The following is a 25,748-nucleotide window of genomic DNA, read 5'->3' as shown; positions in this document are numbered from 1 at the left end:
GCATATGTGCAGCATAACTCCCGGAGCACTGTGAAGGGGAGGGGAGCATGCTGAGTATCAGAGTACCGGGGAGGGGTAGAAAGGTGAGGGGAGCGTGCGTGCAGTGCAGCTCCCAAAGCCCTAGGGGAGGAAAGGTGGTTGTGTGGTTCCAGCCTCCCCAGCCAGGAGCACAGGGGAGGGCAGGCACTCAGGTGTAGCAACACTCCGCCCCCCAGAATGTCTATAGTAGGCATTCTAGGAGCAGACTGTGGGCAGGGCCAGGCCAGCAGTCTGGGAAGGCAGAATCTTTCCTTGCCTAAGTCAACAGATGCCCATGCCCAGCAGTGATGTAAATGGCCCAAGGTTCAGGCCACTGCTGAGGTAGCCGTGGTGATAGTGGCCAGGAGGCCAAGGCCTTTTAAATCACTGGAGCTGCCCTATTTCCCCCCTAGCCTGTCAGCAGCCCTGCTTGAAAATTGTATCCATTCATAGTATTGTCATTATATACGAGATTATCCTATTAGGACACAAAAGCAATGAGTGTGTGATTACAACAACAAGCCTCAATCTCATCTGGGTGTTGGAGCTAAAGGCCAGGGGTTCTATAATCATTGATGATCTGTAGCTGAGGTCACTACAACATATACAGGAAATACATACTGAAATAAACATGGTCTCCCCTGGGATCTTCATGACCAAGGGGGATTTCCCTGCTACTGTAGATCAAGATCAGTCTTCAGAGAAGCTGGTTCAAGACAACAATAGAATCATGTTAAAACTGGGGGTACGTCTAGACTACCGGGTTTTGTCGACAAAACTTCTGTCGACAAAGAGCATCCAGACACATTGAGTTCTGTCGACAAAGCATGCTGCTTTGTCGACAGAACCCTGTAGTCTAGATGCAACCCCACAGGCAATAACACCTTCTGTCGACAGAATTCTGTCGACAGAAGGTGTTATGCCTCGTAAAATGAGGTATACCAGCGTCGACAAAACTGCTGAGTTCTGTTGACGTTATGTCAACAGAACTCAGCAGTAGTGTAGACGCTGGTATAGTTTTGTTGACAAAAGTCCACTTTTGTCGACAAAACTCAGTAGTCTAGACACACCCATAGACTTTCAAAATGTCCTGAAGGTGTAGCCAGCTGGTGTAAATTATGGATTAAGTCTAAATCAGAATGATTTAGCTTTTATGGGCTTCACACAGGTCTTAGCTTTAGGATCACTGAAGTCATTTTCAGTTTTCTCTTTCTTACTTTGATTTGTAGAAGTCATTTGATATACTGTTCTGTGTCTCTGCAAGTAGGGAAACACCTTCAAAATGCCTATTTCCCTTTCTCATGGAGCAATTAGCAATATACATATGATTCCAAAATTCCTATCTTCAAAGCCTCCAAGCCACTTCAATTGCCTTCCATCAATAACGATCCCTCCCTTCCCTTGCTTCCACCCACTCAGAAGACTCTTTCCATTCCCTTCATAAAATGGTGTCATGTTTGTGTGTGTGATGCTTTATTTAGGCAAAAAAGCAGAGTGTTCAGTAGCCTTCATGGAAATACAAAGGCCAGCTTGGGCACCTGAAGGAAGGAAAGGACACCATCTGACAGCCTCTGTTTTTCTAAAAGAGAGACATTGCTTGTTGGGGCAGTCTCACCTGACCGATATTGTGCTCTAAGCATTGCCAGAGGGGCAGTAGTCACAAGCACATTTTCTGAGGCAGAGCAAGGTGCTTTAATTAGGCTTATATCCATGCTGTTGCTTTAGGTTCAGGGGAAGAAATTAGAGCAAGCATTAGAGATTCCAATGCTGTCCAGATGATCAGCAGAGTGTCCACAGGTAGGTTTTGTTTCTACTGATGGTGCACATTCACACATGCCTTGGTGCATGTAAAAAGTTTTATTCTGCACATGGATGGAAAAGATTAGAACAGTAGTTCCCAACCTATTAGAGCATACAGACCCCTCTTTAATCTTTTAAAATTTTATGCCCCCCCCAACAATATAGCTGTTTTCAAACATTCCATTACTTGATAACCATTTGAAATGTACGGTAGTTCATGTTATCTAAACAAATATAGCAGTATTGAGAGATAATACAGGGCATCCACTTTGAAATGTAACAACTTTGAAGTGCCATATATTTTTATTGAATAAAATGTTGTTAGATCCACTGATCCATTTTTGATAGCAGCCCAACTAAATCCTTTCCGCCACCCTAACAGCTTTTGAACTGTTAGAGCGGGATGATATATTCCCGTAACATAATTGTTTCAAAAAAGAGAAAAAATGGTAAAAAGTGACTGACCCATTTATAAGCTGACTCCAGAGGACAGTCGCAACTTGTCAGCCTCAGCGCGGGCTGAGCAGACTGCAGGGCATGGAGTTTCTCAGCTCCCATTGGCTGCTGTTCACTGTTCACAGCGAACTGAGATGCTTTGTCCCTGCAAGCAAACAAATGTCCCAGCAGAGTACAGCAGAGTCCGCAGAACTTCCCAGGGTCACTTCCCAGCCCAGCAGGGCAAACCACTGGCACTCTGGGACTTTTTATCTACATGGAGTGTCTGCAGGTTTGAAGCCTGTCAGCTCCCAGTCCTGGGTAAGGGGAGCAGCAAGAAGGGGTGGCCAGCACATCCCTTGGCACATGCTGCTTCCTCAGCTCCTGTCCCTTCCATCCCCTGCCCATTCACGGAGGATATGGTGAGGCGGCTCTCATGGCCAAAGGCAGCTCCTGCCCTGGCACACTGCCCTTGACCGGGCACGGAACGCTGGGGGAGAAAAAAAAAAGAAAAGGAAAAGAAAAAGAAGGGTTGGGCCCACTGTGGGACATGGAAGGGGATGGGGCTGGAGCATAAACAGCAGCGCAGCTGGTGGTGGGAAGATGGATGGTTGCAAATGGCAAGCCTTGGGTGAGAATTTCCTGTCGGAAAGTCCCAGTCCCGTGGTGGGCCTGATGCTTACTTTTAAACTTTCTGCAAATGCCTTACAGTACCATCGCGGACCACCAGGGGTCCATGGACCACAGATTGGGAACCACTGGATTACAGGGAAATTTGGTCTGGATTTGTTTCATGTTCCTCATCCCCTCAACATATGGGTATTCAGATCTGGGATTTTGGTCTGTCTGAGTCTTTAGACAGAGGCCAAATATTAAATTCTTCATAGTTCAGATTCTAGCTGTCTCTCCTCTCCCCACACACATTTAGGGTTGTTGGGAGACTCTCCATTTAAATTGACATTGGAAGACCCCGAATTCTAATCCTAGTTTTGCCACTGACTTGCTGGGTAGCCTTGGGCAAGTTACATTGCTTCTCTGTGCCTCGGTTTCCCAATATGTAAAATGAAGAATGGCACCATGTAAGTGAGATCACAATCAGGCCAACAATACATTTTAAATCCCAATGTTAACAGAGAAGGTGCCTGACACTGAGCTTTACGCCTCCCTGTTTGTTCCCTACATAAATGTTGGGAATAGGTAATATCCACAGAGCCTTATCATTTCAGCTGCAGCCACAAAAAATGCTAATATTAAACCTATAATCTTCCATATTCACAAAAGCAACACTTACTAAACAATGTAAATTTCTCATGCCAGGGTTTGATGGATGAGGAACATAGTGATGTCTGGGGGATTCTAATGCCCTGAGACAAACAATTTGAATATTTATTATAAACCTGCTTCAGTTGAAAACTAAGAAATCAGAGTGCATTGCTAAATATTCATGGTCATTATTAATTGTATTCATCATTGTGCTGTGCCCCTGAAGTATGAGAATAACATTTGTTGCATTAAATGCTGAAAGCTAGAGGGTACAGCATAGGTCTCTGGAGAATGCCAGTGTTTCCCATTAAATATAATGCATGTTCAATTAATATGTAGGGGGAAATGGAGCACATTGTAATCAACTGTTAGAGCAGCTTATTTGTGGGGTGATAGTCTGACACATATAAGAACTTAATTCAGAGCTCTTGTGTGCCCCATCTGTAAAATGGGCGGAATAATCCTTCCTTTCTCCATTGTGTCCAGATTGTGAACTCCTCAGTGCAGGGATTGTTTCAGATTGAGTCTTTGTGCATAGCCCAGCATAATGGGGCTCAGATCTCACTAGGATATCAAGGTTTTAGCTGTGATATAAATAATGAAAGGGATAAAGCAGTTCTGTGAAGTTTCATTCCCAGGCTATGTCTACACTTCGCCATATCCAGGGAAGGCATCTACTCTTCTGCTTTTCTTTTTGCAGAAGAGCAGACTCACTCTTTTAGAAGCTTGGTCTTCCTCCTCCCATGAGGAAGAAGGGCTCTTCCAAAAGAGGAGGCTTTTCGTGCAGATGGGCCAAATTTTGGAAAAGCCTCTTCTGACAAAACTATCAGCAATTTGCGTACCCTTTTCTGATAGATCAGTGTAGTCTAGACATAGTGTCTTTTAGAGGCTCACAGACATAGATGTTCTATTCTTCCACCTTTATTTCTTTTTCCTTATTCTTCTGTAGCTAAGACTATTTGCATGATAAGAGGATCCGTTCTGTGAGAATTTTTTTTAATCTGGATGTTTATAACTGTCTCTACAGCCACCTGACATTTATATATATATTTTTTAGGAAATATGAATCAATTTTCTTTTTTTTTAACTTGAAATTGCCCCCGATCTATGTACCTTGTTTTCATTAGCTATCCAAGAAAGAAGCAATTTTGTTTGTTACTCCAGCATCTTTCAGTACAGCACAAGCAATATAAATGGAGATACTCCATCCAAGGGTGTGCCTAAACTGCAAGGTTTTGTCAAAAAAAGGCTGTTTTTCTGAAAAAACTTCACTTACATCCACACTGCTATTGTGTTCTTTTGACATACGTAAACCTCATTCTACAAGGAAGAACGCCTTTTTCAGAAAAAGACGCAAGTAGACAGGGAAGAAGGAGTTCTTTCGAAAGAAGAGGAAAGAGGAAAAAGCACAAGTGCTATGAAGGCCACTCTGTCCATAGTAATCACAGCTTAAAAGCAAGATAACGTCCATTCAGTGCGTACGCTATCTTTAGAAAAAGCAGATCACTTTTTTGATGCGCTTTGGCAGTGTGGATGCTCTCTTTTCGAACAAGTTTTTTCAGAAGATCTCTTCTGAAAAAGCTTCTTTCAAAAGAAGCTTGAAGTCTAGATGTACCCTAAGAGAGCAGACAACAGAACTGAAACAATTACAATTTCCATTTATTTTACACTGACAAGACTTCTCTATAATAAAGGTTTTTCTTTCTTTCTTTCTTTCTTTCTTTCTTTCTTTCTTTCTTTCTTTCTTTCTTTCTTTCTTTCTTTCTTTCTTTCTTTCTTTCTTTCTTTCTTTCTTGCCTGTTTCAACATGACAGATATTTATTCTAGCGAGTGGGGGCCATGACACCAAAATCCTGCCTAACATAGTGAACTTTACCTCTAGGCACTTTTCTTTAAATAAATAGCAAATTGATTGAGCGGCACAGTTACAGCCTGATTTGGAGAAATTTTGGACATCAATAGCATTTATACTGAACAATGACTATTGCTGCCTTTGCTCAGAGAGGCTGCATTATTTACCATTATTCTTTACTAAAGCGTTAATGATGGTTTTGTGTAATACAATATACAAAATGAAGATAGTCTCTCCCTCAAAGATCTTACCAACTGAAATACAGATACAGAAAAGACAGGATGCACTGTTAAAGCAAATCTGGAAAAATAGGTTGGAATTAGATTATTTCTTGAGAGCATTTCAGAGGGTATGTCTACACTACAGAGTTAGTTCGAACTAACGGACGTTAGTTCGAACTAACTTTCATAGGCGCTACACTAGCGCTCCGCTAGTTCAAACTTAATTCGAACTAGCGGAGCGCTTAGTTCGAACTAGGTAATCCTCATTTTACGAGGATTAAGCCTAGTTCGAACTGGCTAGTTCGAATTAAGGGGTGTGTAGCCCCTTAATTCGAACTAGTGGGAGGCTAGCCCTCCCCAGGTTTCCCTGGTGGCCACTCTGGCCAACACCAGGGAAACACTTCTGCCCCCCTCCCGGCCCCGGACCCCTTAAAGGGGCAAGGGCTGGCTACGGTGCCCATGCCAGGTGCAAGCCTGCCAGCACCCAGCCTGCAGACCCTGCACCTGGCACGGCTCGAGCCACCCACCCGATGCCCCCCAGCCCTCCCCCTCTTCCCGGGATCAGTCTGGCGGCTCCCGGGAGCTTGCCCGGGACCGCAAGAGGCGGGCACCCGCCTGGGCTAGTGCGGACATCGTGGACTTTGTCCACGATCTCCGCACTAGGCACAGGAAAGTGGCTGTCTAGGGCAGGAGAGCTGCCAGCCTGGCCACCCAGGAGCAGGTTTGCATGAAAATCAAGGGGGTCCACTGAGACCTCTGACCCTGAGCCCTGAGCTTACAATGGCCGTCCTGGGTCAGACCAAAGGTCAATCTAGCCCAGTAGCCTGTCTGCCGACAGCGGCCAACCCTAGGGACCTTGGAGGGGATGAACCGAAGACAGTGACCAAGCCATTTGTCTCATGCCATCCCTCTCCAGCCTTCCACAAACCTTGGGCAGGGACACCACTCCTATCCCCTGGCTAATACCACTCCATGGACCCAACCTCCATGACTTGATCTCACGTCCCTTTAAACTCTGTTCTAATTCTAGCCTTCACAGCCTCCTGCAGCAAGGAGTTCCACAGGTTGACTCTTTGCTTTGTGAAGAACAACTTTCTGTTACTAGTTTGAAGCCTGCTACCCATTCCTTTCCTTTGGTGTCCTCTAGTCCTTCTTTATGGGAACTAATGAAGAACTTTTCTGTATGCACCCTCTCCACCCAACTCCTGCTTTTAGAGACCTCTACCCTGTCCCCCCTCCGTCTCCTCTTTTCTAAGCTGAAAAGTCCCAGTCTCTTTAGCCTCTCTTCATATGGGACCTGTTCCCAACCCCATATCATTGTAGTTGCCCTCCCCTCTCCCAGCCTCTCTCTTCCCCTCTCCCACCTCCTTTCCCCAGTCTCCCCCAGTTTTGTTCAATAAAGACAGATTCCGTTTTTGAACACAATTGTCCTTTATTTTGTACATCAAGAAAAGGGGCTAGGGAAGGGTAAGTGGAAGGAGGTGAGGGAGGAATGGGGTACGATCCCCCGATGGGGAGGACTGGGCTGGTTCTATGGGCTTCTGGGGGTGGAAGCTCACCTGCAGCCCCCCAATTGCCCCCTCTCCCCAGATGGCAGCCTGCGGCAAGTGCAGCCGGTCTGATGGCCGAGTGCTGTGATGTGCCCAGTGTGGGCACTCCGGGCACTCCAAGCCAGGACTGCTTTGCAAGCGAGGCACCCCTGAGAACTGTCTGTCCGGAGTGGGGGTCGGGACCCTTTAAGCGCAGACTCCGGCTAGCCTGAGACAGCATCTCCACGCTCTGAGTCCTCCTCTGATGCCCTGCCGGCACTGCTTCCGGCCATCCTTAACCCCGGGTTCAGGGTCCACTTAATGTGGACATGCTAGTTCGAATTAGCAAAATGCTAATTCGAACTAATTTTTAGTTCTAGACACGTTAGTTCAAATTAGCTTAGTTCGAATTAACTAATTCGAACTAAGTTAGTTCGAATTAGTGCTGTAGTGTAGACGTACCCAGAGGAATTAAGTTCTAGAAGGCACTTTGATATATTAACTTGCATACAAAAGGTCAAAATCCTGAATCAGAATCATAAACTGCAGATGTCCAGAATAACAATAGAAGTTCATGCTCTCTTATATGCCTTTTGGAGCGCTTGAATATACAATAAGCCCAACATTCACTAGGGGTAATTGTGACATTATTGCATTGTAATATGAACATGCAAAACATTGCAGCTGCTGTTATATGTTTGTAACAAATCTTTTACAAAATATGCCAAGTGAGATGTCTATACAATGCTTAGAGTTCATGGGTTATAGTTACATTATTTGTGTGCATGTAGCCTTTTTGTACTTGAAGATATGAGCATTGGATGTGTGTGTGTGTGTGTGTCTGTATTTCAAATGTTATCTCCTGGGGTAAAACACCCACAGAATAGCTAGCCATCAAGTCTGGGAAAGGTTATTCAGGTTGATTTGTAGCCAAAATGTTGTATTTTAATGTTGGCATAAGAATATAAATATAATGGTGGTAATAACTCCCATAAAATGATTTGCTTATAAGTTCTATATGCTTTTGTCTCACCTTGACAGCCACCCTTCATAATTAGCAGGAAGGTCATTTCTTTATCTTGGGATATGGCTTTATTACAGTGTTATTCATGAGGTCTTGCTTCTTGTCTGCATTACAGATTAAGTTGTGTAAAGCTTTTTTGTTATTTCTTTAGTAACTATGTATTCCATTGTAATCCTGACTGAAATTCTCTGTAACATTGGCTGGTGTGAGTGAAGGATGTGAGAATAGTTAAGGATAAGTGTGGAAGCCATCACAAATGTTCAGGTGGTCAAGAAGAAGTGAGAAACTTGGAGACGAATTGATGAACCTTGGCAAGAGACAGGCAGTCCAGAAGGTGAGAGGACAAACAAAAGATAACTATGGGAAGCCTGATAGTAAAGATCAAAAGATAATGCTGGGGAAACCCCAAGATTAACATCATTTAAGGAACAATGATTGCAGCATGACATTGCAAAATCCAGATATCAAATGTCAATTTACAAGTATAAAGATTGGGAGTTTTGCCATGGCTCTCTGGATTCGGTCCTGCAGAGTCTGATCATGAGCAACAGAGCCTAGCTCCTCGCTCATGCTCAATTTAACTGTCCATTAGACTGATTCAAGCTAAGACAGACTGGTAACTATAACACTATCTGCAGAATGTATGTGTTTGTGTGTGAGAGAGAAAGAGAGAGAATGCATATACTGCTGTTCATGTTGTATTTTCAATAAAGGTAGTGTATTGCCTTTCCCCCTCAAAAAGATCCTGTGTGCTTCTTATAAGCATAACAGATTGGCCCATTAAGAAACATTCAACAGACAATGAAGCACGAGAGGCACCCAACTATGTGTAATTGACTTTCTTGAAAATCTTCAATGTGGGCCATTCCTTCCACCTGCAAAGAACTCAGTCATGCATGTAAGGTGACTTGCTCATATGACTCCAAACTCCATCCTGGGATGTACTTTTGCATAGCAAGAACAATGGGATTCCCTCCACATGGCCAAGGATACATACAGGGACTTGGAAATCTCTCTATTTTTGTCTTCAAACCTGTTTCTCATTTCTGGAGGATCTTTACCATGAACTGAATCTCTGAACAAAGAACAGAAAGACCCATCCTAACCCTAGTCCCAGCCAGTGTTCCTGCTAACATTTTTCCAGCCATGAGTGGAGTGAGTTTTGGCTTGTGCACCAGTATTGAGATCATGTGCACTGGTTTGGATGCATGTCACCGTGGCACCCATTTATTAACACACACATGTTCTTGGCCACTGGAGCAGACCCCGCTCCCTGCCCCAGTTATGTGGCATGTCCTGTTCCTGGCCACTGGAGCACATACCCCCCACTACCATGCAGCAGATCCCATTCCCTCCCCCAGCTGCCAGAACAGACCCCGCACCTCCCTCCCTACCATGTGGAAACCTTGACCACTGAAGCAGGCCTTCCCCACGTCACGTGACATATTTATACATGCCTTAATGCACATAAGAAAATTAATTCCACACGTAGATGGAAAAAATTAGAGGGGACACTGTCCACCCACTGGGGGGAAACACCACAACAGTTTGCCAGCATTCAACCACATGACAAGTTAAAAGAGGAAGAAATTACAGGGAACATTCAGCAAGGTGGAATAAAATTGCCCATGTAAGAATTTGGGCAGAGGCTGGAATTTTCATACCAATTCTTGTGGAAAGTGCATAGGTAGCTTAATAAATTCAAACAATTAACTGGAATACTGCAACCAATTCTGGTATTCCAAAAAAGGATGTGATATATTAGAGAAATAAAGGGCAGAGAACCTTTAAATTATTTGAGGGTATGAAAAATACTTTTCTATGAGATGTAAGGAGTTCAGTTCTATTAGCTTAACAAAAAGAACACGTGAGAAGATGATTTGTGTATTAGTACCTTTAGCTTAGGGGAAGAAACATACCAGTTATTAAAAGGTTTTTTAATCTAATGAAGAAAGGCAATATAAGGCCAATGGCTAGAAGTTAAAGCCAGCCTCACTCATATTAGAAATAAGGTACAAATATTAATGGAGAGGGTGATTAACCATTGGAACAAACTGCCAAGGGAAGTGGAGATTCTTCATGTCTTGAAATCTTCACAGCAAGGCTGGATGCGTTTCCAGAGCTATGCGTCAGTCAAACTCAAGTCATTGGTGTCAATAATGGATGAATTTCTATGACCTTTGCTATGCAGGAAGTCAGACAGACTAGATATCCTAAAGTTCCTTTCTAGCCTTCATATCAATTAATCTGTAGTCAGGACCTGCAGCTTCACATCACCCGTTAATAATGTGCTGGGACACTGTTTCACTGCTGACTTGAAGAGAATAGTAAACACCATTTCCTGCTGTATTTAAGGTTTTGGTCTCTCATCCATAGTTTTTTATTGTTATTTTTAGCCACCTCTAATGCTTTACAAAGTGACAAAGGCTCAGCCCAAGGTAATATAGCTACCAGCATAGCTCTGCTAACAAGCCATGTAATTTAAACGAAGATGCTAGCCACCAATGAGCAGTGTGATGATGGGTCGTCTATGCTTTGGACTGGATGAAATATTTATTATTTTACCATTTTAGCCCTCCTTCCCTGAGCCAGTCATTTGTGTTCATTTAGGAAATGAATGATCAATTCCTTTCTGGAAATGTGCCAGATACTCATGTGTAATGTCACTTAGCAGTCTAGTCTCTTGTATGTCTCTCCCTCATACTGTCAAAACAGTTTGATGCATTTGCAGAGTGATAATTCATTAGTGACTTTTATATTGAGGGGAAAATTATGCATACATAATAGAAAAATGCTAAACACAAAGTGCTACATTATTAGTTAACATATGGAACTTTAGTACTGGAAAAGTACTATAGGTTGAACCTCTCTGCTCCAGCAACTTCTGTAGTCTGGCATCACTGGGGTTGGAGCACTCAGGGGGAAAAACCAGTGCAGCAAGACCACAGATGTCTGCCCCCAGACCACCAGGCAGGTGGCTGGTGACTGGGAAAGGGGCTCAACAGCCCTGTTTGGAAGCTAGAGCCCATCTGGAACCATGGGCAGGGAGCTGGCAGCCAGGAGTATAGCTTAGTTGGAGCTGGAGCTCAGTTGCCAGGAAGAGTAGATGTGCTTTTTTGGCATCCCTGTAAACCTCGTTTTACGAGGAAGAAGGGATGTTCTGAAAAAGGGTTTTTTTCTGACATTTGGCCCATCTACACTGGGCCAAATATCAGCAAAGCCTCTTTCGAAAAAAGAAGCAGAAAAAGCTTCGCAAATTGCGGTTTGCAATTTGCGTAGCTTTTTCTGGAAGGATAGTGTAGTGTAGACATATCCAGGGCCACACCCAGGTCATAGCAGCCAAGTGTCCCTGTCAACCAAGCCACCATCGCTGGCAGCCTGGGAACCCAAGAACTGATCAGGGTTGGCGACTGGCCAAGCAGGCTAAGGCACATGAGTGGGGAAGCTTGTCATACTGCTGGCAGGGCTGGGCCTGCTTTACAGAGAACAGGAAGGTTCAGCCAGGAGGGGCATCTGATCTGTCCCATTCCTTAAGGCAGCCATCCAGCAGCTTCACCATTAGTCCATAGGGTGACTTAAGGCAAAGTTTCACTCTTCCCCGCCCCACTTCCCTGATGGCCAGGGGCGGATGAGAGTTTTGTGGGGTCCAGAGAATTTCACGGGGCCTTTGGAGAAAAAATAGAAAAAAGGCGTCAAATGGGCAAATTGAAAGCTATTTTAATATTAAATGTGAATTGGGTAAATTTGATAGAAACTTAATTTAGTTGGATAATTTTTATTTTAATTATATTGTAAGTTATTCTTAAACAAAATTCTGCATTAATAATTAAAATTTTTCATTTGTATTTAAGTCTCCTCCCACTCCTGCCTCTCACTCTCTTTCTCTTCTCCTCCCCCTCCTGCCTCTCACTTGTGGAGCCCAAACAGCCGTTTGTGCCACTTGCTCCCTCGCGGCAGCCTGGCTGAGTGGCGCAGAACTCAGCTGAGCCCAACGGCGGGAAGCAAAGGTGGGCGGGGCAGTGACGTACATGGCTGGGGGTGGGACCTGGAGCCTCTGTCACACCCTTCTCCTCCCACCGTGGCACTCTGCTGAGTTCTGTGCCACTCAGCTGGGCCGCTGCACAGGAGCAAGCGGCACAAGCGGCTGTTTGGGCCCCGTGCGGCAGCTCGGCGTGGGGCCTATTGCAGCACGGGGTCCGGGGCAGCCGCGCTGCTCGCCCTACCCTATATCTGCCACTGCTGATGGCAAAATCTCTCCTGCTCCTTGCTAGAGCTCTTGGATGGCGATGGGGGCAGAGGGGAGACTCTGAAAAGTTGAGCTGTGGGGGGGGGGGGGGTTGGAGGCAGAAGAGCTGTCAGGGGCATGGAAGGGAGGAGGCAGGAGCTCACCTAAAAGGAATCAGACTGACATGGGAGGTGACTAGAGAGGAGCCTAAGTCTCCAAGCTTCCCTTCCCTCCCTTTCTTCTCCCCTTAGCCCTTCTATGGGGGTTTCAGTGTGTGAAATGAAAAGGAGCCTCCTTCCCAGCTGTCTTCTGGGCCTCAGGATCTATCACAGCCTTCTACCGCCTCAAGGAGTAGTGAGGACAGGTCACCTCGTTCTGTCAAACCAAGCGGTGCTGGGTCTCAAAGAGGCTGGGATGGAAGGGTTCACTCCTTCATAGAGGCAGGAGCCATTTATTCCTCAGGGCACATGGGTCTCTTGGGGGAGAATGGGATCCTTGGTTCATAGCCTGGCTGACAGCTTCTATCCCTGGACCCAATCCGTGGCACAGAGATGTCTCCTTGGTGTTCCCACCTTGGGTTTTTTTTTTGCATAGGAAGAGGCTCTCCAGAGTCTTCGAACTTGGAGCATTTCTAGGTAGGGACTGGAAGAAGAATGAGGTAGGACATTCAGAGCAGCAAGGAAAGCCTAGAGGGGAACTTCAGGAGAGAGGAAGGATGTGCCCAGGGAAAACTGCAGCAAAAGAAAGGGAGTAGACTCAGCTGTTTCATGGAGGGGCCTAGGTTGCTACCAATGTCAGGGTAGGACTAGATTGCACTGCTGGCCCCAAAGAAGGGGATGTACACACACCCAGAGAAGGTTCCCAAGCCCAGCAAGGGGGCCAGGCTGAGCAAGAGCCTCAGCCAAGACAGAAGGACGTCTTTCTGTTTAAAGACCTCTTTGGACTTTCAGTGAGTGAGAAGCTGGGCCCCCACAGGGTGGAGTAAAGGTGGAATAAAAGTGGTGACCCAGCTAGAGGCTGACTTACCAGACAGAGAAAGTTCTATGGTGCGGGAGCAACCATCGATGGGGGACGTTAGCCCAGCAGGAGAGCTGTGGTTCCATGCCTGGATGCAAAGCGGGCACCTAATGATGAGCAGATTTGTTTACGATTGGCATAATCAGAAAGATTGCTTTTTCTCCTCACCCCATCATCCAAAAGCGCTGATGGAAGCCTTGGTGGCTGAAGGAAGTGCTGTCCCCTCAAAGGGGTGTACTGAGGGGCCAAGCTGATCACTGAATTTCCCTCCTCAGTTCCAGGGGCTAGCTAAGAACGTCTATGGGTTTCTCCAGCAGCTCTGAGAAAACCTACAGAAGCAGGGGGAAGTGCAAGCAACAAGAGTGAAAGTAACTTAAATTTCATACAGGTACTGTCCCATTGCAAACCCCACAAAAACTCCCTGACCCTTCTCCCTCATGGGGGATTGTGATAGGACAGTGCCATAAGAAATTCCAGTGTGAGAGGCAGTTCAGGGGCTCAGGGCAGGGAGTTGGGGTGTGTGGGAGAGCTGGGTGTGTGCAGGAGTTAGGGAAGGAGGTTTGTGGTGGTGTAGGAGTCAGGCAGGGAGTTGGGAGCTGTGGGGGGCTTAGGGCAGGGGGTGGGGATGCAGGAGCCAAGATATGGGTGGAGGTTCAGGGCAAAAGGCAGGGAAATTGTGTGGCAGATGTTGACTCTTTAATGGTATATACTGGGTATGAATTTATTCCTTTGTAATTACCCATAATAAGCCATAATTTTGCTAGAAAAATCCTGTATGGGACAATCTGGACTTGCCCCTGGGAAGTGAAATGGATGATCCTACACGTGTTTTTTTTCTTCCTTCAGTAACTTATAACATTCATAGACAGACATAGGGATGTGACATCTTTTTATTCATTTTACATAACACATACAAACTTTCTATTTACTCTTAAGCCTGTTTTCTGTGCACAATTTGACCAACAAGGAACATAGTTTAGTTATTAACTAAAAGACCCAGATATTTCCAGGAACACTGAGTATCAGCTGGGTTTTTCTGTGCCAGAAGCCCCATGCCATTATGCACCAGTGACCAAGAGGTAATTAGGAAGCAGCACATAGTCATGATGTCAGGGAGATGCAGTAAAGTCCATCTTCCTGGAGGAATTACAGTCTCTGTAGAACAGATGGTATCCTAATGTTTTCATCTCCACCACTGATTTATTTGAAGAAAAACAAAACAACAAAAAACAACCTCTTCACATCTGGATAGATCAATAACTCAGACAAGCACAAGACCCTTACTGGAAATATGAAGGTTAAAAGTAAGAAAAGGGAGAAACATCTGCTTCCTGTACGGCTCCTATCAAACACTTTTAGAAAGTTCTAAATAGTTTAATTGTGATTTGTGAAAAGGTGCCAAAAAATCAGAGGAGGAAGTGAGGAGAACTTTTGAAGGAAATCCCTTGCTCTTTTTCTTCCATCTATTTCTCCTCCCAAATGGTGTATCTTTTTAGACTCTCTTCCTTCCTCTCCTCATCATGATAAAATATTTAATTTTGCTCTTTGTTCTCTCCTGCACGTCCATTAGGTGGTGCTTGACATGATACTTCCCACCAGAGATGCAAAATTCATTCATCCTGGGTGAGCAGAAAGTAAAAGTAGCAATTATTAGTGTCAAATATTTGGGGTTCCCTGCTTCTTTGCCCTTTTCACAACAAAAAAGACCATATACATAGGATTCAAAAACAATACAAACATGTGAGTTGACAAATATTTGGGCTACTGGTTAGTTACTGAAATTCTCCAAGAGGTGGAGGCCAAAGACCTGAAGGGTATATATTCCTTTCTCCCAGCCATCTCTCCAATGAAGCTGTAAGTTGTTGCTGTAAATTCGAATAGCTGTCATGTTGTGTACACAGCTATCACTGAAGCTCAGAGGTTTACAGGAGGACACATTTTGTACATATAACAAGCTCTTCCAGAGATGCACTAGAAAGTATATAAAATTGAGAAGAGATACAAACCTTCATGTTTCAGGCCATAAACAAATCACTAACTTACAGCAGTTAAGACAAAACTGCCTTTATGGGCAGGTTATTCCATAATTGTCTGTTACAGGGTTTTATGAAACTTCCCCTGAAGCACCTTGTACTGGCCACAGAAAACCTGAGTAAGTGGACCACTGACCCAATGTCATATGAAAATTCCTCTGCTCCTATCTACTAAAGAGACCAAATGAAGCCTGTCATAGAAGCTATGTCTAGACTGTAGCACTTTTCCGGGATATCGGAGATATCCCGGAAAAGTAATGCCGCTTCCAAGGAACATGTCTGCTTTTTTGAAAACATTTTCGAAAAAGCGGATATGCTCTTTCACCATCCCTGTAAACCTCATTCTACGAGGAAGAAGGGATGTGTCAAAAGAGCATGTTTTCTGAAATTTGGCACCGTGTAGATGCACCAAATTTCGGAAAAGCCTCTTTCAACTTACCTTTGTAGTCTAGACGTAGCCAGAGATCAAACAGTCTTTAAAAGAAAATAACAGTTTCTTAAAGAGACAGGCTCCCCTATCACAAAGCCAGACCTACATTTCCTATAGGGTTCAACAAGAGGAACTTATTTATGTGTATGTATAATATCGGAAAACTACACACAAGGGTCAGTTCTGTGTTTCATGATGCCACCATGTAGTGCAAGCAGTTTGGGTCAGCTGAAATGGGAAGCAGAGGCCAGGTTTGGCTACTGGGAAAGCACACTGCAAATATTTAGGACAAATAATGTTTACATGTACTAAATGAGTCTTCATTTCTCTATAAGAAAGTGCAATGGCTAGTGAGATAGGCTTGTCCCAATTTAACAAAGGGACTAACAGCAATGATTTGAGCCAGGCACAGATGCTATCCAAGCTTTAGACAGACAGATGCTATGCAAATATCCCACACTCAGTCCTCCCATTAAGCCTCAGTTCTACTTAATTAAATTTAGTCTATGGCATTTCTATTGTGACAAACAGCATGATTTAGATGCCATTTTTGGATCCCTTGTTATTCCAGTCCTGGCCCCTGGTCAGCCATCAACAGTACTGTCTGTAAATCTCACTGCATTTGAGTTCTAGTACAATCCTCAGGTTCCATATAGCTTTGCCCATGTTTCTTAGTCATAAAATATCCCCTGACACAGCTAAGCGCAGGCTGGTAATCATGACAATCTGTGGTGGGTTTGTTATGGGGAAAGGTGTCCACTGGGGCTAGGCTGATGACCAAACTCTCTGAAGTGTCCTAGTGAATAGTGCTGCTGTCTGCTGCAAGCAGAGCTGGGGTGTGGGAGGAGTTATTACTGAAAGTGAACTGAATTCGCTTATAGGCAGGGGTGAAAGTAATTTTAATTTCATAAGGTACTGCCCTATCATAACCCACCCCCAAGTAGTAAACACTGACAACTGAAGAGAATTTTTAACGTACAGTATTGTGAATGTAAAATAGATGTAATTAAAGCAATAACTCTGATTGTCTGATATATAAGCAGTTTCATTCTGATTGGAGATGTGTGGGTGTGGGAAGGATTAGGGCAGAGGACTGGGTGTGTGTGGGAGGCACTGGAGTCAGGGCAGAGTGTGTGTGTGTGTGTGTGTGTGTGTATATGCAGGGCAGGGGATGGGAGTATAGAGGCTCAGAACTGGGTGTGAGGGGCTTAAGGTAGAGGGGTGGGAGTATAGGAGACTCAGGGAAGGGGTTGGGGGCTCTGGGCAGAGGGTTGGGTGTGGAAGGGTGCTCAAGGCGGGGGGCGGGGAGAGTGTTAAGGGGAGGTGCGGGAAAGTGAGGGGGGGATCTGGGGCAATGTAACCTCACTTGACTACCAGGGAGCTGGGGGCTGTCGTGTGGGGGAACTGCTGCAGCAGGGAAATCAGCAGCAATGTGAGAGACTCCCTGGCTTCTTCCCAGGGCCCCCCGGCAGCAACGTATGCGAAGGATGGCACATATGCTGCCCAATGAATGGATTCACTACAGCATGCCCCCAGCCGGCCCCTTTAACCTTCCTGCAGCGCTGCCTCCCCTGGCTGTGTGTGTCTGCCAGCACCAACCTGCAGCAGCAGGAGCCGGGCTGGGAGAGCGCACTGCAAGCTGTGCCACAGCTGGCTGTTTACAGAGTGCGCCCCTAGTGGGCTCTTTGAGAGTGTGTGCCCCAGGCCGGCTCTTGCTGGAGCAGCGCATCAGGCGCACCCCCTTACTTTCACCTCTGCTTACAGGTTTCCAAAAAGCTCCACTTGTTACAGTTTGAATAGCTCAGCACTGAGCAGGAGCACTGTAACCTAAGATCAGAGTGGCCCTGGTATGCTCATGAGAATTCACAGTGTTCTGCTGCAGGGCTGTCCAGCCATCCTTTAGCTAGCTGGGAACAGAGAGTCTTGAGAAGGACCTTGACAAGGTACTGGTCAGCTGAGAGAGGAATGCTGAACTCTGTCTTCTCCCCAGCCTTCATGGAAAACAGGACTGGGCCCAGATACAGCAGTTAGTCCATCATCCATCCCTGTATCGTCATAGAGAGATCATGTTTTCTAGAGGCTTTTTTTTTTTTTTTTTAAAGTTTATGTTAGTAGCTCAGTGAGCTGGAAGGCCATGAACCCTCTTTGGGGAATAGATGCTAAAGAACACAAACAACATCTCCTGAATTGTAATAAAACACAGCTTCATAAACAACTTGGATTCAATGTTCTGACCTGCAGCTATGCAAGTTTTCAGGAGTGGGGCCAAGAGATCTCCCTCCCCACCCCTGCAGGCTGTATCTAAACCCTTCACACACTAGTTGGAGGATTAGGCAACAATCAGAAAGTCAAGACTATGCTACATCCTCTGTTGCAGCTGTGGGCCGAAAGGCAAAATACAGGATCAATAAGCAAACCACTGGCAAAAAAATAAATAAATAAAAAACCTGATGTCAAAAGGAAAAGGAGAATACTAAGGCCTGGAATGATGTGCAGCAGATTCAGGCAGGGAATGTGAGGGAAGAATGAAAAGGACAGAAGGTTTTCAATGGAACAAATTCAGAGAGAAGATAATGATACATTTTTCAGAAAGTTGGAACCATATTCCATAGCAGTGAGTGCAGGAACAGGCTTTGAATGGGTTCCACTTATCTGGCTTCCTGCTATATCTGAGCCTTGAAAGCTAGCAGACCATCCCTTGAAGCTTAGCTTCTTTAAACAGTGTCTGAAATAAATTACATTTGGTTTAATAAACCTGCCTTTGTGTCCTGCAGAGGTTTCCAACTGAGGTTTCATCCAAAGCGTAGGGAGTTGAAAAAGGTAGTTTACCTTAAGAAATTACATGTGGTGTTAAATATATGATGTGAGGGAAGCAAACATGTTACCTGTCAGACACTGAGCTGCAGAACAAGTTGTCCTGCCTTGAGAGCAAAGCTTTTCACGCTCTGCTGCAGGGGGGAGACCTATTTATGTGTTTGCAAAGGGTAAAAATCACAGTTTCAATCTCTCTTCAGTTTGCTTCTGAGCTGCTTGTCTATTTGCTTCTTCTGATCATAGTGGGAGCAAATCTAATTATTGTTACATTTACACCTTCTTCGAGGTCATTAATGAAAAATTCAGTGTGGTTACCTCTAGTGACCCCTGTGATATTTGCTCCACTTGGGACTTGAATCAAAGCCCACTGAAATCCATGACAATCTTTTTGCTGACGTTAGTGGACTTTGGTACTGTTTCACATTGAAACAGCTACAATTAATGTCTATATTGTTTCTCCTTTATTTCTAATTCATGGTGGGCTATCTTTATCTTGCTGGCAATTTTCCTGCTTCTTTGTTATCTATTTTCAAATATCCTCTGCAGCACATTCCCCATTATCTATTTCATCAGTAATTATGCTGAAGACCATTAGATTTATTTGGCTTGAGCTAGTGTTAATCAATCCATGTTGTTAATTGGTCATTAGACACCTCTCTCCTGAATCCTCACATATTGACTCATGTCAGCATATGCTCAAAATTTTGCTCTGGAACAGACACAGTTCACTAAGCTTTGCATGTGACAGGCTTTGCCTTCTAGTGAGACTGAGGCATAGGAGGGGGACTCTGGGGTTTGCTTGCCAATGACTAATTCAACAAATCACCTGCTTGCCTCAATGATTTATCATTGAGTAATGTCAAAAGTACAGAACTCAGAATTATATCTACTGAGCATGAAAAGGTCAGAATTACACAGAACTCCCTGAACGCCTCTCCCCACCACCACAGAACTGCAGTTCAAAAGCCTGATAATCACCATGATACAGAGCTGCTTGCTTTCTTGAACATCTATGCCCTACTGCAGTGAATCATCTCAAACAGGGGTGAGCAATAATTTTTGATGGGGGGCCACTCCAAGATTTTGGAAAGTGGTTGAGGACTGCACTCTTCCAGGATATTAATGGAGGAATTCCAGGGTCTGGGATGGAGGTTGGGTGCATAAGGGAGCTTGGGGTAAGGGATTGGGGTTTAGGAGGGAGAATGGAGTCTGGGAGGGAGTTCGTGTGAAGGAGGCAGTTGTGACCTCGGGTAGGCGATTGTGATTGTGATCTGGGCAGGAGATTGGGGTGCCAGATCTGAGGGGCTATGGGTAGAAGAGGGGACAGAGGTTTGGGGAATGGAGGGGCTAGGGTGCCAGAGGCAGGATCTGGCTGGGTGGTGCTTACCAGCAGTAACCTGAGGCAGACTGTCTGCTGCAGGCTGCTCACTGCTCCACATGGCTCTGCTTCGGTCATGAGAGGGAGGGAGAGGGGGACAAGGAGGGAGGAAGAAGGCTTCCTACACTGCTCCAGCTCCCAGCAAAAATTCTCAGCCCCTATTGGCCAGAAACTGAGAGACTGGCCAATGGGAGTTAAGAGATTTTGCTGGGGGACAGGAATAGCATGAGAAGTCTCCCTTCTCCCTCTCCAGTGGTCTGGAATGGAGAACAAATGGCTTTTTAAACTGTGAGCTGTGCTCTGCTTAAGGGTTCCGGCGAGGCAGACACAGGCCGGATCCGATGGCTTAGTGAGCCAAATCTGGCCTGCTGGCAACCTCTTGTCCACTGGTGATCTAGAAAGAAGTTCTGTCCCTTGGCCATGACGGTCAGTTGTACTTGGCCAAAACAGGGCACCCAGCTCTAAGGCTACATCTTCACTGCGGAGCTATTTCGGGATACCTTTGGTATCCCAAAATAACTATCCTGCGTCTTAAGAGCAAGCCTGTTATATCAAAATATAATGTGCTCACTATTATGAGTCCCTGTAAATCTTATTGCACGAGGGATAAGAGACATTTTGGAATAGTGCTTTGTTTTGAAATAAGATCAAAATAAGCTACACAGTTTGCATAGCACAAATTGTGTCACTTATTTCAAAGTAAGGGTGCTGTGTAGACCCTCCCTAAATGAATAGCAACCATGATCATAGAAAGTATCCCATGCTGGTGCAAGAAAGATATTACCAAATTGGAGATGGTTTAGAGAAGAGCCATGGGAATGATTGATGGATTAGAAACCTAGCTTTACCACGACAGACTTAGAGAGCTCAATCCATTTAGTTTAACAAACAAGTCTTTCTTAGTCTAGGTGTACCTACAAGGGGAACAAATAGGCTATGTCTTGACTGGCATGATTTTGTGGAAATACTTTTAACGGAAAAGTTTTTCCGTTAAAAGTATTTCCGCAAAAGAGCATCTAGATTGGCACGGATGCTTTTGCACAAAAAGTGCTTTTGCACAAAAGCATCCATGGCCAGTGTAGACGCGATTTTGCGCAAGAAAGCCCTGATCGCCATTTTAGCCATCGGGGCTTTTTTGCGCAAAACAGTTCTTCCCTGTTTACACTGGCCCCTCTTGCGCAAGTATTCTTGCGCAAGAGGGCTTTTTCCCGAGCGGGAGCATGAAAGTATTTGCGCAAGAAGCACTGATTTTGTACATTACAAAGTCAGTGCTCTTGCACAAATTCAAGTGGCCAGTGTAGACAGCTGGCAAGTTTTTGCGCAAAAGCACCCGAAGCATTTTGCGCATAATGAATAATAGTCTCATCAGTCTAGCAGAGAAAGGTATAATATGATCCAATGGATGGAAATTTAAGCTAAACAAACTCAGAGTGGAAATAAACAGCAGCCTTTTAACAATGAAGGTCCTTAACCATTGGAACAACTTAGCAAGGGTCATGATGGATTCTCTATCACTGACAATTTTAAAATCAAACTTGAATGTTTTCCTGTAAGATCTGCTTTAGAAATTATTTGGGGGGGAAGTTCTCTGGCCTGTGTTATACACAAAACTAGGTTACATCATCTTAATGGTCCCTTCTGGTCTTGGAATCGCTGAGCCAGAGGGTTCTGCCACTGCATCCCATCTCTAGTGTCTGGAAACCTGAAAGAAAATATCCAGACTACCACCAAGAGTAAAGGGAGATTATTATTTTTATTCTGAAACTTTTATATGTAGCCAGTTTGGAGCCCTGTTCTTCTAAGTGCTGGACAAACACAGCGAAAGATAATCCATGCCTTAGAGATTCACTTTCAGGTCAAACAGTGGGGCATCTTGCTTTTGGATACAAAGTTGCTTACGGCCCAGTTCGGCAAGATACTTAAGCTACATGATTGATTGGACCCCCTGAAGTCATATGCTTAAATGTTAGGCATGTGTTTTAAGTAAATTCCTATCCCTCTTTGATTAGCACTGTACAGCTCTTCTACCAGTATATGTAATTCTATAGAGTGTGAAAAGATCAGAATTACACAAAACTCCCTGAAATTCCTTGTATTTTTCAGAACTTTAGACCAATACAAAAGAGAAATAAATTGTTATAACCTGTCTAGTGCATGCAGTTGAGTTTCATATAGCAACAGTATCTTGCCACTGACTTGCCCATCAAACCAGAAAGCGTCCCCTTTGATATCACACGTTCTATCATTAACCTAAAGGGGAGAGAATTGCTGCTCTCAGTGTCGTCTTTTTTCTTTCTTTCTATATTAATAGGGACATTTTCAAGTGACACAGAAACTTGTGGCAATGGGGAAAGCCTCAGTCTCATTCAGGCACTAGTAATCACTGTCACAGACAGCAAAGTAATTATCATGATTTAACAGAGTAGTGATTAACATATGCATGTCTAGGGAAGCAATCTCAGAAATGAAAGAAGCTCTTGGCGACAGATCCAGGGAGAAGAGGTAGCCCTGTGTAATGGCAGGCAGCTGGCAATCCAGAGGGAAATGAAATAGACAACCCACCCACACAAGGAGAGGTATGTTATTCCTTCAAAAGTCAACATAAAGCAATTAAAAAATATAACGAATATTAAAAAGGGGCCAAGAAAATAAATTTAGAAGAGGCATCAAATGTCTTTTAATACCCATGTAGCTGACAGGGATAATGGATTAACGAGCACTCCCATAGCATCTTATCAGCTGGATGGATCTCAAATCATTTTATTGGCTCTGTATAAAGATTACTTACTGAGATGAAGATGTTTCTGGGTTGGACCACAGCAGCCTTTCTATGCCAGCAATATCTATGCCAGCAATATTGCCAAACAGCCTCAGGCAAGAGTAGTGAAGAATAACTTTTGTAGTTTAAACTGCATGAAGGATTTTATGGCAGGTACAACATAATCATGGGAATTTTAAATTCATCAGAGGACTGGGGCCAACACCCTACTGCCAGCAAAGAAGACTCATATGTTCTTTTAAGAATCACAACTAGTCAGATGCACAGTTCTATTGTGTGGTTGTTATGGTTATTTCATAGTATCCCAAAGCACAATATAAATTTTTACAGAATATATAGAAAGAGCTGGTCTCTGCTCCAAAGGACCTAGATCTCATATTAGACATAATACACTCAGTGGAGATGATAAACTGTAGAGAGGGATGGGGAAGAAATTACAAAGGTTACAACAAGGTGCTCAGATGCCATGGTAACTCACTTGAGGTGACTGTGTTCTTGGTGGGTTATTTTAAAGGGCATCTGAACATATTTAGTAGTTATATAGTAATTGCCTTTGGGGAGATTTTCAAAAGCCAACATGCTAGTTAAAATCTCCACTCCCATTGACTTTTGGTTGTTTGTGAAATGTTTGCCAAGTTTAGTCTTTATTCTAAGTCACATGCCCTTATTTCTGTGCCATTGCAGAAGACAGAAATTTTGAAGCATGACAATGAAGAATCACAAATAATGAACATGTTCCTCAGGTATAGATTTTCAGTGGAATAAACCTGTGCTAAAAATCAGCAAAATGTTCAGGATTATGTGAATGTTTTCATGTGGTAGTCATCTGACTATCTGTGGTGATAGCAGGATTGGCTTGTGCTGGATCTGGGAGCTCAGACCCACGTTAGACAGGAGCTGCTGCCACCCTACACTGCTGCTTCTTTATCAGAGGCAGCAGCACCAGGCAACAAGCAGCCAGTCCACAAGGGGAGCTGGTTTTTAAACGGGATCCCTTCGTGGACCAGCTCCCACCTGATACCCTGCACTGCTGCCTCTGATACAGCGGCTGCCGGCCCTGATCCCAGGGACTATAGAATAGTTGACTAACTGATAAGAATTTATGAGGTTACTCAACTATTCAATTAACTCTTATTTAACATCCCTAGTACAAGTAACATTGTCTGTAGGAGTGGGTTGTGCCCATGAAAGCTCATGATACCATCTACATGCTTTGTTAGTCTTTAATGTGCTACCAGACTATTTGCTGTTTTTAAGTTTTTTCTGTTACAGACTAACTCAGCTACTCCTCTGAAGCTTTTGTCTGTGGGATCCAGGAATCTTAGACCTTGTCTTACAAGGGAGTTCTTTCAGGTCACACTTGAGAGAAATTACAGCTGTTCCTTCTAATGTTAATGCTTCAGCATAGGGCAAAAGCCCCTCCCTTGCTTCTGTGCCTGCTGACATGTTGAGGAAAATATTCTTTCATTTTGTTTTCATCTATAACTTTGCTTTATGATCAGTGAAGTGCTCAGTTCGTGGTGACAGATTCTGTACATGGCCAGGCAGTTAGATCATCTTGGGAACATTTCTTCTGGGAGTTTAAAACAAAAACCCTCTTTGCTAATATAAACACATATTTCGGCATCACTCTCTCTCTGTCTCATGCTCTTCTTTTCTTATATATCTCCCTAATGAAACTCTCATTCGGGATTTATAATTTAGCAGATTACATTTGAAACTTGGGCACTTCACTGATACAATCTTTTAGGCTGATTATTAAGAGTCTTCAGCATGCAGACTTACTCTGAGGGAGAACAAAGATGAACTGCCATTTAAAGAACATTGCACAAGAGACAGATGCTGAGATCTGTCGCTATCAGCTGAATTAAACAGCCTCAAGGCTGTGTGATAAAATACATTCCCAACCAGAGGACCCTGATATGGGGTCAGATACTGGAAAGGGATTCCCTGGATAGTAGAGGGCATTTGCCTAATTTGGTGGCCTTAGAAAAGCTTTAGGTCAAATGCGTCTTAAGGGAGCAAATCAGTTTTCTAGTTCTGGCTCTACTATTCCACTCCATTATCTGAAGAATCCTTATCTACTTTCTCAATGTGCACTTTTAAACCATGCATCACCATCGCTTATCTGTCACTAGAGCAATTCCTTTTGCTGATTATATTGTCAAACTGGTGAAACGATATATGACATCTGAAGGCTCCAAGCTAGTGGGTTCAAACAACAGGTTTTGCAGCATGTGATTTCGGAGCTAGGATTTAAGATAACATTTTTATTCGATGGTTAGAAGTTAAATGGATAAAAATCAAAATTGGAGTATCAGAATATTGACCCTACTCCACATAATCTATGTCTCCTATCTCTCTTTGTTTAGCACTGTACCTCTCCTCTACCAATATACGTAATTCTGTCCCCCACTCCTCCCCAATTTAGAGGGAGAAGCTCCTCCTTCCAAAAGAATTGTCTTTAAAAATATTTGTGAGATACTCATGGGACATGGGACTCACCACCATATATTTTCAAGCAGTAAGGTCAACTCTGATCTACTAAACATTTAAAGCCTGTTTATCAAAGGTTGTTCGCTCCATGGTTTATTGCTGGGGGTGGCTGTCTATCCTATTCCGGTTCCAAATCAGCTCCTTTCATGACTGAGAGAGGCCCATGGGCAATACCTGGCTATAAAGTCTCATTTACATTTGTATTTCTTCTAAAAGTTAATCTTTAGTAAGCAAACAATGCAGAATATTCTTCTTTGAACTCACCAGACTCAGCTGAACAGACCTGTTAGCATGTTAAAGAGCAAACTATTCTGTTTCCTCAAAATGATGACAACCAGCCCTCCTACCCATCCAAGCAGAATAATATTACTTTAATAATATATACAAATGGGTGCTTCAGTGCTATTCACTGTACAGTGATGAGCCCTCAGCAG

The 25,748-nt window shown here is 44.1% G+C and overlaps 1 protein-coding gene across 1 annotated transcript in view; it reads right to left on the bottom strand.

Annotated features, from left to right (window-relative positions):
• Positions 1-14,200: 14,200 nt before the first annotated feature.
• The window catches only part of LOC102463958 (G protein-coupled receptor 83-like), a 38,180-nt gene continuing 26,632 nt past the window's right edge, over positions 14,201-25,748 (bottom strand). Inside the window, exon 7 of the mRNA XM_089781626.1 lies at positions 14,201-15,003. The gene's annotated coding sequence lies outside the window, so the exon portion shown is untranslated. The remainder of the gene's footprint in view (positions 15,004-25,748) is intronic.

This window comes from Pelodiscus sinensis, chromosome 13 (genome assembly GCF_052426305.1).
Source record: "Pelodiscus sinensis isolate ZL-2025 chromosome 13, ASM5242630v1, whole genome shotgun sequence".
Taxonomy (NCBI): domain Eukaryota; kingdom Metazoa; phylum Chordata; order Testudines; family Trionychidae; genus Pelodiscus; species Pelodiscus sinensis.
This window is presented reverse-complemented; position numbering and strand designations above follow the sequence as displayed.